Raw genomic sequence first — 11933 nt, forward strand, 5'->3', positions numbered from 1 at the left:
ATCTCCTGAAATACTCTGTGCTGCCTTAAACTCTGTGGACAGGTCAGGATCCTGTTTCTTTTAAATGCTGCACTGTAGCGCAGCCTTATATAGTGGATCGAGCGGGTTCCCTAGCAGCATTTAAAAGAAACAGGATCCTGACCTGTCCACAAAGTTTAAGGCAGCACAGAGTATTTCAGGAGATGAGCACGGCCGGCCACGGGCAGCCATTCGTTTTTCCGAGCCGTGCTCCCATTATGCACACGACCGTAAAAACACCCGTTATTGCAGGTCGTAATTACGACCTGCAATAACGGGCTCATAGACTTCTGTTACCCACGGGTACCTTCCCGTTTTCTCACAGGAAGGTGCCCGTTCCGTTAAAAAAAATAGAACATGTTCTATTTTTCTATTTTACGGGCCGTGCTGCTATAATTATAATGACAGCAGGGTTCGCAAAAGCGGCCTGCTGCCCGTGGCCGGCCGTGCCCGGCCGTGCTCGTAATTACGAGTCGTAATTATGAGCACGGCCTGTAAAATGAAAAAATTGAACATGTTCTATGTTTTTAACGGCACGGGCACCTTCCCGTGAGAAAACGGGAAGGTACCCGTGGTTAACAGAAGTCTATGGGCCCACTATTTCGGGTCGTAATTACGACCCGTAATAACGGGTGCTTTTACGGTCATGTGCATGAGGCCCCGTAATGACGGGTGGCTACATGTGTGCACCCGTCATTACGGCAGCGTTGCTAGGTGACGTCACTAAATAGTCACTGTCCAAGGTGCTGAAAGAGTTAACTGATCGGCAGTAACTGTTTCAGCACCCTGGACAGTGACTACCGATCACAATATAGAGTAACCTGTAAAAAAAAAGACGTTCATACTTACCGGGAACTCCCTGCTTCCTCCAGTCCGGTCTCCTGGCCGTTGCCTTGGTGACGCGTCCCTCTCGACATCCGGCACAACATTCCTTGATGACGATGCAGCCCATGTGAGCGCTGCAGCCAATCACAGGCTGCCGCGTCAGAAAAGAAGGTCGGACTGGAGGAAGAAGAGGGACTCGTCCCCAAGACAACGACCAGGTACGTATGAAATGCTTTTTATTTTATTTTTAATCAGCAGCCTCTTTTCTCTATCAGTGATTGATAGAGACAAGTGGCTGCCGATTTGTATAATATTTTTGACCGGGTTCGGTCAAAACGGGTTCGGCCGAACCCGGTGAAGTTCGGATTCGCTGCGAACCAAACTTTTCCGGAAGTTCGGACCGAAACCGGGTTCGGTTGTCCCGGTTCGCTCATCTCTAGTCAAAATGCTCACTATATGCCAAGATGAATTCCTTGTTAGGTTTAGGTTCCAAAATGGGGACTTTTTTGGGGTGTTTCCTTTGTTTTGGCATCGCACCTCTTCAAACCTGACATGGTGCCTAAAATATAATCTAATAATAAGAAGGCCCCAAGATCCTCTAGGCACTACATTGCTTCTCAGGCCTGTGCTTCAGTAAATTAGCACACTAAAAACTGCAGAATCTGGGCAATAAATATTAAGTTGTGTTTATCTCGTAACACCTTCCGTGTTACAGAGAAAAAAAGATAAAAAATTTATTTCTGCAAAAAAACCTGAAATTTGTAAATTTCACCCCTACGTTGCTCTAATTCTTGTGAAAGGTCTGTAGAGTTAAGAAAATCTCTAAATGCTGTTTTGAATACCTTGAGGGGTACTGTTTTTAAAATGGAGTGCTTTATGGGGGGTTGTATTGTATGGGCCCCTCAAAGCCACTTCAGAACTGAACTGGTCCCTGTAAAAACAGCCTTTTGAAATTTGTGTGAGAATGTCTGCTAAGTTCTAAGCCTTGTAACGTCCTAGAAAAATAAAAGGATGTTCAAAAAATTATGCCAATCTAAAATAGAGATATGGGAAATTTTAATTAGTAACTATTTTGTGTGGTATAACCATATGTATTACAAACAGATACATAGAAATTTGTAAAAATGCTAATTTTTCGCAAAATTTTAGTGTTTTTCACAAATAAATACTGAATGTATCTACCAAGTTTTACCAGTAGCAAAGTCCAATGTGTCACGAGAGAAGAATCTTACAATCGCTTGGATAGGTAAAAGCATACAAACATTTGCTAAAATAGACATGTTTGGAGGATTGACATGTCCTCAATAAATCCAGTGACTCATAGGTGACGTCTTCGCTGATTGTAGACGTTCTCTTTCCTTTTCTTTCCTTTCCAGCCAAGATTGTTATGACGACTTGCCATAATAAATACAGTCTGCTGCCCAGACTATTTTTGCCGATTGCTTCTGCAGCAATTCCCAGCATTTTAAGTAACAAGAATAAACTCAGACCCCAGACCAAACACCAAAATTAATTCATACCCCAGACCAGACCCCTATATAAATTCAGAATTTAAACAGGACTCCTATATAAATTAAGATTCCAAACCTTACCGCTTTTATAATCCAATTCCTAACAAGACCCCTTAATTTTAATGGGACAGGGGTGCAATACCGTGCACAGCCACTAAAAATGTAACAGCACGTGCTAATACGAACGAGAAGGTAAACCATGAAAACAATGAAGAGGCTGCAGCTCTCATACAAGGGTTGCAGACCCTTCAAATAGCTGATCGGCGAGGGTGACAAGAGTCGAACCCACCCCGCTCTAATATTGACAGCCTATCCTAAGTACAGGCCATCAGTTTTAAAAACCCAGATAACCCCTTTGAATAATAAAATTCCTGCTTTCTGCAGCTGTCTCTGTGTACTGTTTGCTGTATATAAATTTATATAACTTCCACTTAGTGCAATGCAACATGCAGTAAATCCATATACAGAAAGCTGCCCTAGTTGTACCTGCAGGCACCCAGAATGTTATTATTTCAATAAAGCTGTGTAAAGGGAAGCAGGGAATGAACTCTCTATCAGAAAAACGGAGCTTAAAAAGATAATTGGTGCATTTCTGGGATCACATATAACACCGCTAACTTGAGAAATATAGAAACATTTATGCCCGATAAACATTATTATGACAAATTATTCACTTAATTAATGACTAATAAAAGAAACTCATTGAACCTTCTACATGCTGTGGATTTCTCAGGTATTAATGGGTTTCATACATACTGTAGTTATATGAGGTTCACTGGCAACCATTGGATGATGAGGACATGAGACATTTGTAAATCACTTAAGCATTTTTTGATGTCGCTCCCTGTCTTTACAGTTTACCTAATGGGCCAGCAATGGTTTTAGGAGTGACCCGGATTAAGGAACCAGGCAGGAATTCTTTGGTCCTCTTGACTTCAAATGCTGCAGAGAATGTGGTATCCTTAAAATTATCATGCAGCCATTTTTCATGAATACATCTGGGTGTTGGTCTTCTACCCCCTCTGGGAGGCCTATGATCTATATACTATTCCAACTTAGTTGGTTCCCGAAGTTATCCGCCTTCTGGTGCCACAGATCTACTTTTTAGAACAGGAGAGCAACTGGCAGAGATTATGTGCAGTTATCTGTGAGCTATTTATGCTGAATACGTTCACATCAGGTCTGACCGTCTCCTCTCAGGATGAATAGATCAATTCTTACCACCTCTTTATTCCCTCGAGAGCTGAGCACAGGAGATGCAGCATGTAGGATGTTCTTACTGGTGCAGAGCCCCAGCACCTTATGAGGGTCTTCAGGTTTTTAGTCATATTTATTACAAAGATTATGTATTTTAATATAATATTAATTGTTTCCTCAATGTCACACAGACAGAAATTATTATCTATCAGATGTTCAGCAGCTGCAGATCCGTCCAGATTGTAATAACTAGACACACAATTAACCAACTGTGAGAGATGAACATTACAAGTTCCATGCACCAAGACTGAACCATATCTCCGACTTTTACAATTTATTATGGGTTTTAATTCTATCCCTGATCTCCTTTCTTGGCAGTACTGGGTAAGAGTCTGTCCACGGAAACATTATGAATATAGAAACTACATTCAAAATATAAATAACAATCAAACATTAAAAATATTGTTAAAGCCATACTGAAATATGCAAATTATGTGTGTGGTCATAAAAGCAGCTCACGCCGGGTATATCTATTGTGATGTCACTACTATTAATGATGGTAAATCTATACTTGAAATATGCAAATTATGGGTGAGGTCATAAAAGCATCTATTGTGATGTCATAGAGCTTGGGTATATGCAATGATGCTGGTCACAGAGCTGCCACTCAGTTGGATGTGACCGGTAAGTTCTCTATCATTTCTCTATCTGTACCTGACTCTGATCGATCCATTATATTAGGAACATTGAATCCATGTCTTCAAGATATGGTTTATTAGAGGTTGTAATATCTTTTTTTGTTTCATTATACAATTGAATTGCTTAAATATCATAGAAAGAACACAGGCTGTAAGAAATGGCAGCCTACATTCAGCCGATAATAGATTTGCAGGGTAACAGCACATCATTTTGGTTCCCTGCAGCCCTGAGAACTTATTTTGTCTCTCGATTGTAAAGGAGAAATTACAGGATGGTCATATTAGGGGACTGTTATGTAGTAAGTCCTTATATTAGTGTAAATTCCCTAAAAATAATTCCATAAATTAACACATTAACACAATGTAATAACATTCAGAATTTTGATCAAGTAATATAAAAAAAACATGTAAAAGCCATTGAAAATGCCATATTAAGATCTGTAAGTTATAACGAGTGTAGTTAGGTAATCCACCTACACTATATGGCCAATAGTATTTGGACACCTCTCCTAATTATTGAGCCAAGAATCAGCTGGATGGGTGTAAAACACGTCGCCGTTGAATTTTGGAGCATGGGAAACATGTTCTGTTGAGTAATAAATCACGGTTCACTATCTGGCCATCTAATGGACGAATTTGCGTTTTGTGCCTGCCCGGAGAATGCTACCTACTGGACTGTATAGTGCCTATTATAAAATGGAGTGAAGTTTGTATAATGGTCTGGATTGTTTGTAAGGGGTTGGATTAAATCCCCATTTTTCCAGTAGCGGTTAATAAGACTTTTTAAACAATTGTATGCTTCCAACTTTGTGGTAATAGTTTGGGTAAGACCCTTTCCTGTCCTAGTATGACTGTGCCCCTGTGCACAAAGAGGGTCCCTAAAGACATGGTTTGACAAGTTTGATGTGGAGGAACTTGTGTATCTGCACAGAACCCGGACCTCAATCCCAACAAAACCTTTGGAGTGAATTGGAAAGGCAATTGCGAGCCAGACCTTTTTGCCCAACATCAGTGTCTCAACCATTGGTGTCCACATACTTTTGGCCATATACTGTAGTGTACCGAGTGTATATCTATTGTGATGTCACCGAGCTTAGGTATAAAGTATAGTGCTGGCCAGAGGGCTGTCATTTATCAGGTGGATGTGATCGGTACGGTAAGTACTTTATCATTGCTACGTATCTAGAACAGTCTCATCTATCAGTCTCTTTATGAATATTGGATTCTTACATGTAATTCTAGTGTTTGTCGTGTTTTTTTTGTTTTTTATTTGGCATACTTATACACTAGGAAATTGCTTAAATAGCAATATTGTGGCCTGTCACATCTGCTCCATAGACAGAATGCAGATTGCAGACAGAAATTGGTGTCTGTATTCTGCTGGTTGATTCATAAAGCAACCACAAAGCAAAGAATGTGAATCTCTGGGAACTTATTATCACACCCTCCAGTTTATAACACCAGTAATTCTAATAATAAATGTTTATAAGGGAATTCATATTTATGAATTTTAGGTTTTCTGTCTCTAGACTATACTATTTATATATCAGGTCAATCCTGAATATTAGCTGGTATGGCTATGCAACCAACCTACATAAGGTGCTGCTATTGTGATGTCTTGAGATGAGTCTAGATAGCCGTGTTTCTTACTGCGTCTATGGTAGTATTGGTTTTATTACAAGATTTAAACTATTTGATGTTTGAATCATGTACATAAATGATTATAAGGAGTATTGCTTTTTTTTATTTTTTTTAGTAATAAAATATTAGTAAGTCCAGGAATAAACAGCCTAATAGCATTTGTCAGACTAAATTGTAGAAGGATAGTGCTAATCCCCTGGAAACGTGTCCTTATTAACAATTGAAATTAATAATTATGTATATAATCATAATAATAATAATAATAATAATAACAATAAAAAAGATAACAATAAAAAGTATTTATTACTAACTCCAATTACTTAGGTTCTAAATTCTGGTTATCAATTAATATAAAAAAAAATTCAACCCTTTAAAATGCCATATGGTCAATTTAACAACCAATACATTGTTTCAGCTTCCAAACCTAATACAATGTTATCAACAGGGGCTCCCAGGTCATGTGATCCTCTGACACTTATGATTGACAATATTCTGTTATAGGAATACCCTATTTAATAACTAATTTTTCCAGCTAGTTTCATCACAAGTAACGACTCCCTTATAGTTTTCTGGTCTTTCTAGGTCTTGCTGTTGGATTGACACTGTGTTACTTACTGTGTTGCTTATACGGTTAGCGATTTGTCCTATTTTCGGAGAACTAGAGGCGATTAGTCAAATTCTATCTTGACTGTCTCCTGGTTTTCTACCAAGGACATTGGTGCAGTTTTGCACCCGGGCATTAAACAACCATGCCCTTTTGGAAAAAATCTAAGAAATATCATGTCTCCCAAATTCCTGATAAAGGAAATAAGATGGGAGACATACCAACTATGGAGGAGCCTAACATCTCGCTCCAGAAGTTTTCTGTCATCAAAGATATGGCAGATGAAAAATCCAGCGATCTTAGTCACAGCAAATATTGTGACATTACGTCAAAGAACACCAAGAAGAGCGCATTCAGCCTGCTGACCCACCTGCGCTCCAAAAATATCCGTAAAAGGTATGTAACTAATAATTCTCATACATTGCTCAGATATCCAGAGCTGTGGTATAACAGTCACTAGATCTTTAATTCTCCCCATATCTTCACAGAAACTTTGGCAGCAGCGCTGTGATCGGCGCTAGAGAACTGGATCGCTATTTCCCAGATAGACGGTTGAGACTATATGTTGCCACCTGGAATATGGAGGGAAAGGTGAGAAGTAATGTACAATATTTATTGTGACCCATCAGTATGCCCGAGCTCAAGTTGGATGAAATGGGCCAGTAACCATGTCTCTTTAGTTTGTAGTTGAATATCACATAGACAGGTTATATTCTACCCTATGTCAGTTGAGTTGGCGCTCTTTGTATACAATATTAATGTTTGTATATTTTGAACAGGATTACCCGCAAAATGTGGAGGATCTGCTGTTACCATCAGATGATACGAAAGACATTTATGTTATTGGCGTTCAGGAAGGATGTCCAAACAGGTAAGTCTTCTCAGGTTGTCTTACACCAGCCTATGACTGCAGATGGACAGCAGGGCGGCTGATACAAATTCTCTCTCAATGCTCTACTTATTGTATTATCACTCCTTAATTTTCAAAATTCAACACCAGAGGTTATTATATGGAGTGTTGATACAGATGAGTTGAGTATCTTAATCTTGTGTCATTTATTAATATGTAAATCTGAAATTGTGTCTTCTTGTAGACGGGAATGGGAGATAAAATTACAGGAGACCCTTGGACCACACTATGTATTATACCACTCCTCCGGGCTCGGAGTCCTGTATCTCACCATCTTTGTTCGACGGGAACTAATCTGGTTCTGCTCAGGTAAGATTCACATTCCTACGTCTACATAAGAAGTCTTGAATGTAGTCATTAGCTGGAACATCTTATTTAGTTATTAGAATTAGATGCCTAAGAGCTTGGCTCTCAGATTCTTGACTTCTGAGTATTGGAGATCTAAAAGTTCACACCACAGTTACAAAGTATGAAATTATGTTCTAGTAATATTTCCATAGTTTAATTGGAAATAATTTCTATTCCATTGTTGCATGTAGTACTCTTAACCACTGACCCGTCTTTTTGTGTTTAATTTCTTATACAGAGGTAGAGCACACCCATGTAACAACCAGGCTATTCCACCATGTGAAAACGAAAGGAGCCTTAGGTGTTGCCTTCACCGTCTTTGGAACATCTTTCCTTTTTATTAATTCACATCTGAGATGTAAGTATTTACAATATTAATATATGACCATGTACAGTTTTACTTTGTATAAAATTGCTGCTATTTGATAATTAACTGAAATATATGGGATGATATGAAGAGATCTGTACTAATAATGTTTTGGTAAAAATAAAAGGTTTGTTCCTGTTTGATCAAACTTTTTCTAATCTATCAATCTCATTCTATGTTGTGAGTGGCCAGTAATACAGATACACGCAGGTACAATTAGTGCAGGAGGGGGTGGCGGCGGCTGGTTTCAGTTGCGCCGCCTCCCCCTCAGAGAGGCAGCAGGGCGGACGGTGCGGCCGTATAATCCCTCACACCCACCCCTCCTCTCCATTAGCGGCGGTGGCGCGCTGCAATGTGTTTTTTTGAAAATAATATGCGATTCGGGCCGCCCATATGATCATCCGCCACTGCTAATATGTATTTTTTTGTTGGCAGTTGGGGCACTCAGCAAGAGGATCCAGGACTATAAAACCATCACTGAGGGTCTCCGTCTGCCTCAAATTATTCCGGAAAGAATCAACTCCAATGCCTGTGAGTATTACTTATGTGGTTGAACCTATGGATCCTTTTATCTCTCTATTTGTCTCCGTTGAGTCTAATGCAGTCATGTGCTATAATTTTTTTATTTTTTTTTATTCTACAGTGGACGTCACCAGCCGCTTTGATCGGGTGTTTTGGTTTGGAGACCTCAATTTTCAACTTAAAGAGGACAGAAAAAATGTGGAATCTCTTCTGCAGAAGATCGAAGGAAAAGATATGTCCAGTCTCCTCAAACACGACCATCTGAATGAAGCCAAGAACAATGGTATATTTACTAGTAGATACATGTCTATCACTCCTCAACCTTCATTAAAGTGGTTCTCCACCTTCTGACAACTGATGACCTATCCACCGGATAGGTCATCAGTATATCATCGGTGCGGGTCCGACACCTGGACGCTGCACCGTTAAGCTGCTCCAGTGACCTGCGGGCACCGGATGTTATGGCACACAATGCTATGTATGGAGCCGGAAGCAGTTGGCTCCTTACATAGCATTGCTGCCATGATGCATAACTGCAGGTCTGCCTCCTATTCACTTGAATTGGAGCAGAGTTGCAGTACTGCAGCTCGGCTGCAATTCCGTGGCCGGCGCCAACTGCATCCGGCATGTACGTCCGGTGCTCAAAGGCACCAGACCAGCTGATTAGTGCAGGGTCCGGGTGTCGGACCACCACAGATCATGTACTGATGACCTATCTTGTGAGTATGTCATCAGTTGTCAGAAGTTGGAAAACCCCTTTAATACCACAACCACTTCCACAGATTAATACAAATCACTGACATGATGGTTGATATGGTCCCCAAATTCTTATATAGTGCTAAAATTATCAATTGCTCCTTTTTTTTTTTTTTAATACTGACAACTTTTTTTTCTTTCAACTTAAGGGTCCATATTTCTAGGGTTCAAGGAGCACACTATTGATTTTCTTCCTACATATAAGTTTGACATTGGCACAGACACCTATGATACATCAGCAAAGCAGAGAATTCCATCATATACGGTAAGATATCTTATTTCCAGGTCTACAGAGCTTGAGAGACAATAGAATCCATGGGCCAGAGCACCCATTATATAATGAATCCCCTCCCCCAATGTAATGAATTGTTATTATTATAGCTGGAAGAGTAATTTCTTATGAACAAAGCTTTCAGTTAATTTTACTTTTATGTAGTGAGTTTGTCATCACAGTTTCCCAGTGTAATATGTCGTTGCCCAGCATGCGTCAAGGATACTTATTTAATGAAATCTGTGTGACCAAGTCAAACCTAAAATGCAATAAAGTCTCAATATTCTGCAATATAAATAAAGTAGGCCCAACGTTTAGGTCTGTGTTTTGCAGTTTAATAATATATTATAATATGATTTCATTAATGATATTTGTTATTTTCATGACCTCTACAGGACAGGGTGTTGTTTAAAAGCCAATGTGAGGGAGATGTGCGAGTCCTGAGATACGACTCTTGCCCTGTTTTGAAGACCTCAGACCACCGACCTGTTTTTGGCATCTTTGAAGTAAAGATCAGGCCTGGTTCAGATGAGTAAGTCATGTTTTCCTCCATGTTGTTGGTATGATACTTTCAGTAGCCGTCATTACTACATGGTCCTTATAGCCAGAGCTCACACTTTGGGGCAGGTGGCTGTACACCTTGGTGACAGTACTGGAGGATTATAGGATGTGAAACTAAGCAAAGTGTGGTTACCTGCTAACATTATCATATGTCTTACATAAATATATTTCTCATTCCAGCATCCCCTTGGCTGGTGGACGCTTTGATCGTAAAATCTATGTAACGGGCATTAGGAGGAAAGGACAAAAAAAGTAGCTGCATCTGTTCATGTCCTTACAGGTAAGAGCTTTGTAGTTGTCTGTTATGTTTGCGGTGAAAATGTTCTTCCATCTCTTAGGTTTTCCTCTGTATCTGTAATTTATTTTATCAACTAATTTAACTAAAGTGTAAATAAGTATTTTCAATCTTAAAATTCCAACTCCTTGTATTCAGACACTTTTTCATTTCTGAATGAAGGTTGTGGGCTTTGGGGAACAACTTCCCCAACTGTAAGCATGTATGTAGTATAGTACAATGAGTTTCCTAAAGGAACCTGTCATCTGAATGGATGGAAAACCTGGATTTTATGATGCATTAGCTTCTAAGCAAAAATGATGGATACAAGGAACATTGCTATTGATGGAAGAAGACATTACTTGGCATCTTGCAGGACTCCTAAGGAACAGTTACAATCTCCGGGGCATAAAACATCGGAACATTAGAAAGTTCCCGTAACATGCTGAAGAGCGCAGCTCTAGGTCAGACCCACTGCTTGCATCAACCATCTTCAAGGTTTGTAGTGTGACGCCAAGGATCAATTAAGAAATTTATTTACCTCAAATCACCTTAAAAAGTCTTCTAGATTTTGTGTCTGCTAAGAAACACACATTATAGAACATTAATAGCAAATATTTGTCTTGCAGCATAAACATCAATTCCGCAGTACATCTGGCGAGAATAGCGCTCCCTGTCACCGGAGGAGCCACCATCAATGCTGATAGAAAGGTAAGTTCCTCTGGATGTGTCCCCTCTCTATATTTATCAAGCAGCCTGAATGATCAATATTTAATAGGGTTGTGTGCTTCTCCCCCCTAGAACAAGTCAGCAGATATCAACAGAACATCAACACCAATAACAACCAAGGGCAGAATCCGCCATCTTACAAGAATTCCAATGGCGAGACTTAACATTTCTACAACATCTGTCACAGAAGAGACATCAATGTGGTCACCAGGGCATCAATATCACCCAGAAGACCAGGTTCAGAACAGGACAATATGTCATCTCTTCTTGTGTCTGTGGAATCCAGATTTTCCACCCCTTACTGATACTACAGTATATACTGTGACATATTCCACAGTTTTTGCTGAATCTTGTATTACCATCATCTTTACCATTATATATTTTGATCCACAAAAACCTTAAATAAATCATTAACATCAATCCATAAGTGTGACTGGTAATTGTTATGTGCGCGGCTGCAACTTACCACAGTGTATACAATTCACCTAACCGACCCTTCACAGCGCTATTTGTGTGACATCGCGTTTAATCCAGTGGTAGGTGACAGGACATTGTATCATATGTACACAATACAGAGTGTATGGAACGTGCCGCCATATGTACTGGATTATATACTGTAGGACAAAGAGTGACAGGAGATGTAAAACATTGATATATTTGATAGTTGCTTAACCCCTTAAGGACGCAGCCTAGTTTGGGCC

General features: G+C 39.7%; 2 long non-coding RNA genes across 2 annotated transcripts; both read left to right on the top strand.

Moving 5' to 3' along the window:
• Positions 1-7595: 7595 nt before the first annotated feature.
• On the top strand, positions 7596-8644 carry LOC142741289 (uncharacterized). Its single transcript, XR_012881061.1, has 3 exons — positions 7596-7713; positions 7991-8110; positions 8555-8644. It is a non-coding gene; the product is annotated as an uncharacterized LOC142741289 (long non-coding RNA).
• A 124-nt stretch (positions 8645-8768) lies between these two features.
• Positions 8769-10127, top strand: LOC142741290 (uncharacterized). Its single transcript, XR_012881062.1, has 3 exons — positions 8769-8924; positions 9547-9662; positions 10064-10127. It is a non-coding gene; the product is annotated as an uncharacterized LOC142741290 (long non-coding RNA).
• Positions 10128-11933: the final 1806 nt, after the last annotated feature.

The sequence above is a fragment of the Rhinoderma darwinii genome, chromosome 2 (assembly GCF_050947455.1).
Source record: "Rhinoderma darwinii isolate aRhiDar2 chromosome 2, aRhiDar2.hap1, whole genome shotgun sequence".
Lineage (NCBI taxonomy): Eukaryota > Metazoa > Chordata > Amphibia > Anura > Rhinodermatidae > Rhinoderma > Rhinoderma darwinii.